The sequence below is a fragment of the Falco punctatus genome, assembly GCF_963210335.1.
Source record: "Falco punctatus genome assembly, chromosome: 3".
NCBI lineage: Eukaryota > Metazoa > Chordata > Aves > Falconiformes > Falconidae > Falco > Falco punctatus.
In genome coordinates, this window is record NC_137582.1 from 116,044,072 (window position 1) to 116,049,713 (window position 5,642).

Here is a 5,642-nt window from a genome sequence, read left to right on the forward strand (position 1 = left end):
AGCCGCGGGCAGCACCGCCCGGCGGGCCGGCGTCGCCTCCCTTCCCCTCAGAGCGGCGGGCAGCACCGCCCGGGCCGGCCCGGCCTCCCTTTCCCTCAGAGCGGCGGGCAGCACCGCCCGGGCCGGCCCCCCCCTCAGAGCGAGCGACCGCCCGCCCCAGCCCCGCCGCCGCCCGGGGCAGCAGGTGGCTCCCGGTGCCGCCCCGCGCCTGGCAGCCCGGCGGGCAGGGGCCGGGCGGCGGCGGGAAGCGGCGCCTCAGCGCGGCGGGGGAGGCGGGAACGGGGCTGCGCGGGCTCCGGGCAATCGCGGGGAGGGGGGACCCGCTCCCCTCAGGGGGTCCCGCCCGCCGCTCTGAGGAGAAGGCCGGGCCGGGCGGCGCTGCCCGCTGCTCTGAGGGGCGGGCCGGCCCGGGCGGAGCGGGGTAGGGGCCCGGGGCCCGGCCGGAGCCCTTTGGTTCCGCGGCCGAGCGCGCAGGAGTGCCCGAAGACCCCCGGGAGCGGCAGCCCCGGACCCCTGCCCCACCGGGCCCTGGGACATCGCACCTGCAAACGGGACTGGCACACTGGTCAGTGGGAATGGCACACTTAAAAACGCGAAAAATCACATTTATAAACGGGAAAATCGCATATAAATGGGAAAAGTCACACTCGGAAGTGGGACTGTCACACAAATGGGAAAAATCACTCATAAGTGGGGAAAATCACACAAATAGGAACATCACACTCATAAGCATGATTTTCCCACTTACGAGTGGGAAACTCGCTAACAAATGGAAAAAATCACATTTATAAATGGGAATATCACACTCATAAGTGGGAATGTCACACAAATGGGAATAATCACACACATAAATGGGAAAATCACAATATCACACCTGAATGGGAGTATCACACTTACAAAAGGGACCTGTACCCTGTCTGGGGCCTGATGCTGCTTCCACTGGAAACTGGGAAACCGCATTCACAAACCGGCAGCCCCCAGCCCAGGCTCATTTCATGGTTTATAACCTCTGAGCTGCCGCACAGGAGATGTTTCCCCCCATCCTGCATCTCAACTTCCCCGTGTTCAACCAGAACCAGTGCTGCCATCTCCATTAAGCACCTTTAAACATATGGATGAAACCTGCCTGTTACAAATTCCTCAACAGGGGCATCGTAACGGTCCCTACACATCTGCAGTGGATTTCTTGGGATGACCAGACTACATCACTCATGGCTACTAAGCTTTCATTGATGACCGATTTCACTACAGTGAAGGTTTGACTGTAAATGCATCTATAAATTATTGCTTTGTGTTGATTTAAACCTGTGAATCCTCTGATCAGACCTTGTTCGAGCTGGCATAGATTGTGCAGTAGGATAATGACTTCTTAACTTCTTTTCACGACTTTTACAAGTAACAGTTAATCAGCTACCACTGCCGTGTGTAACAAGATGGGTTTATCTGCGTGTTTCCCAATGCATTCATCAGAAGGGATTTCTGCTTGCTGCTGGGTTTGTAACATGCTGCTCCAGCACAACTCCTCTGTTCCTGCCTGTTGTGTGGACAAAAAAGTCCAGGGTGAGGATCCAGGTGGGCATCCTTGATCTGAATTTTTGCTTGAGTTTGAAACCAGTAAAAGACAACTAGTGACACGAGCACAGAGTCCAGATCCTCTCCTATGTTTACAGCTTCTCTTTGGGGACAGCTCTAGGAAAGCTGGGGCTCCTGGCAAGATGAGTTTCAAATGCTTGGTTTGTGGCAGCTGGAGCAAGAGCAGTAAGGATTGCTGCAGGTCCCACACACACCTTCATGCAAGATGCCAGGCAATGACAGCAGGCAGCTTCTCACCGAACCCAGCGGCGAACAGTGCATCACGCTCTTGCAGCCTCCCCCAGCATTTAGCAGCAGCTCTCGGCACCATCCCTCCACATCAGCATCTCCCGCAGCTCCATGGGACTGAGCTTCCTCCAGCTCAGCCCTGAACCTCACCTTTCCCACCCTCCAGTAACCCAGAGGACACCAACTGGTCCCAACGCATGCGTGTCTGCAGCCCCAGAGCCCAAGTATCACAGCCACTGCAGAGCTCCAGCATTCCGAAAGCAAACAAGCTCGTTAATGAATCACGGGTGGACAGAGACAGGGCTTGGGGGAGAGGGAGCACCACTTGTTATTGCTGGGTCTGCCTGAGGGAAAGATGGAAAGATGTAGAGGGCAAAAGATTTTTGTCTCACACTTGAAATATTTTCCAAGCTGAAGAAGCTACTCCGGACAGAAGCCAGCAAGCAGGTACCTTCCTTGTCCACCTTTAAATTAAGCCTTCAAAAGGAGGACCAGAACTTCCCCACCCCACAGCCTGGGGTTAGATAAGCAAACAGAAGAAAGAGAAATCAGGAGCTGGCTCCAAAAATGAAGAGCTCATTTAAAAATCACAAGATTTACAGGAAGTATCAATATTCACAGCAGTATTTCTTTCTAGTGTTTAAATCAACAGTTTCTCCTTTGCAGCCATGAAGGAAATTTAAAAAATGACCAAAAAGAAGGTAAGATTCTTAACACAATCATGTTTCTGCAGAAGCTGCTGTTTTAGAGAAAGCACTAACAACCCGGACACACAAAAGATGGGGACCTCAAGAGACCTCATCCCAGCCTGCACAGGCAGCCTGCACAGAAGTTGGGATTGAAAATTAGGTGCTTCCTTACCTTGCAGCTCTCAGCATTTTCCTGCGGAAAAATGCTTCATTCTGAGCCACTCACAAGGCGGTGGCGGTGGAGTGCCCCTGACAGATCCCATGGGAGCAAAGAAGTCATGCCATAGCACTCCAAAGTGACCACGGCTCATACCCAGCTGGAGCCAGGCGGTTCCTCTGGCAGGACCCTTTCTTCCCATCAAGAACCAGTTATAAAAGCATTTCTGGTTCCCTTCACTTATGTACAGCAATTCAGTTATGTAAAGAAGCATGACACCTGATGCTACATCTCACTGCAAACATACAAAATCCCCTGACCTGGCTTGGGCCTGTGCTTTCTGCCCAGACGAGGAGCATTAGTATCTAAATGCAGCACTTGGCATCACTACACACTCTTTTTCAGTACAAAAAAAGACATACTGAAAGCAGAAGATTCCATTAATTCCACTCAATCCACCATGTATTTTTGCATTTTGTAAAATAACAGATTGAAACTGAAACCACCTTATCCCAGTGATGCTGACAGCCCACCTGATGTAGTTGTGGAGGAGAAATACAAATACTGATCGGGTACACAAGTTTTGCCATGTAAAGCACTTTGGGAGCCACTGATAAAGATGCCATATATAAACTTAAGCTTGCCTTCATAAACCTAAGATTGCCCTGGTGCCAGTCACCTCAGTCCTTGCACCAACGACAAAGCAAGAGCCACACATTCCATTTTATAAGTTGGTGCTCAAGTCCTGAAGATAGTAAAGTCCAAACAAAACAGCACATTGCAGTAAAAAGACACTTATATCCTACAGAAACATTTGTGTTTTCCTAACACAGGGCTCATTTCAGTTTGGTGTTCATGATGGACTGGTTTCTACACTGAACCCCAAGCTGAACCCCACAGAACAAAAACACAGAGGCTTTCTCACCAGAGCTTAAGATTTTCAAGATCCAATTATTTAGCAAAATCCTTTTTTTGTATAGCTACAAAGACCCACATTAGTCACTTCCAGCTAAATCCTTCTGCCTCGACCACACTAAGCCCCCATGCCGACATCACAGCTCCTTCAAACCACAGACTGAAATCTCAGTAAGGATTACTCACCATTCATCTTTTCAAGGGAACAAATTTAGTTTGATTGGTTTCTTAACAATTACTGCCTCATCCTGCATAAACAAGAAAGAACATGAGGCTCTCTTCTGGAAACAGGAGCAGTACTCCAGCTGCTTACCTTCCCTTGGTTGTATCCCTCTCTAGAGTAAAGGGGTTTCTTTCAACAGCGTGCACTCGTAAATTGGAAGTGGTACAAATACTTACATGTAAGTTGGTAATAACTAGTAATAGTCCTAACTCAATGTAGATAGTACAAGAAAGGAGACACCAGCCACTGTGACTGTCAGGCAGCTCATGTGAAGAAATATGGGAAGAGGAAGAAGTTCTTATTTTCACCAAATCCCTTTCCTGATGTCTTTGTGAATTGTTGTGAAGACCAGAGCGGCGAGGTACATCATCAGCTCCCCTGTTCCTTCCTCCAGGATGAAACCAGAGCAAATCTCCTACATCTGGATCTAGTGTAAGGTACAGCTAGATCCCAAGCAGTCCTAAGCGATGGTGTCTGCGCTGCCCGGCAGATCCCCAGCCTGGCACAGAGCCTACCGGGCAAGGTAAGACTCTGCAAACGCTTTCCTGCCTATCTTTGCCATAAACCTTTCAGGGCATTTATGAGCCTATACAAATGCACGCAGCATGGCACACCCTTACAAAGCTGCCAGGCCTTAGAGGCTGGGTTTACCCACAGTTTGGGCTCTTACCTAATCTTGCTCCTCAGGAGCTGTTGGCTGCACTGATAAATCTGAGATTCAATTCAAGGCGAGTTTTGGAAAGGAACTGAAATTTTAAAGATACCCACACACACTCTGCCTCCCTTGTCACCAGGGTCCACTATTTCCAGGGCAGCCTGCTGGCCATTTCAGCATCCCTTGAAAAGGGCTTTGTGGCCTTTCTTACCACCACCAAGAAAAAAATGAAGCTATTTTCAGCAGCCTGGTGAAATTGTGAACTGGACAATGTTGTGCATGTAGGAATTTCTTCCTAACAAGGTTCCAGAGCCTGGATGTCAACAGCTACTTACTGAAGACCACCTAATGCTGGTATTTAGCACTGCTAGTCTGATCACCGACTCTGGGTCATGGTAGCAGTTTTGGAGGGTTCAGCTGTTTCAAAAGCATTTCTTTCACTGTAATAACAACACATACAATATTTTATATTGGATCAAAGCTCAACACAATAGTAATTGTGGGAGAATTTGGGATTGTTTACCAGCACTGGGCTTCACGCCTCTAATTTCTCCTTTTCTTTGCTCTGTTGCATCTGTTATTGATACTTCCATAGATGGAAAGAAGGATTCAGAGTTTAGACAGAAAAGGAGAGGGCTCAGAGACCGAGCGTAGCTCAGCTTCCTGGCTTGTAGAACTGGCATACCATAGTGCAGCACACAAGCTTCTCAGTCTTACTGTTCTGGAGGTCAGAGTAGTTTTTCATGGAAATAAAAACCAGAAAGAGTATTTTGCATAACTTTTGCTCAGCCAAGCTGTCAGAGTCTTCTGACATCAACCATCATGGGAATACTACAACTGCCTTTAGGTGTCATAGGGAGTCACACACAGAATGGATGAAATGAGATAGTGAATGATTTGGAGCACCAGGGAAAACCATAACACATACATGGCTGACATGGTGCTGTGCACAGCAGACACCACAAAGCTCACAGCGACAGCAGAACAAATGCAAATGCATAAGAAGTCACAGCTTTTTCCACCCATGTAGGCTAGAGAAGAATCTCCCTAAAGCAGAAGGAAGCCAGAGAAACTCCAGCTCTGTCCAGTGCCAGTATCCTCACTAATGCAGAGCAGTCTTTCTGGTGAGGACAAAACACAGGAGGCAGTGTGACTCCCTCCCCTCTCATCTCTTCAAATACT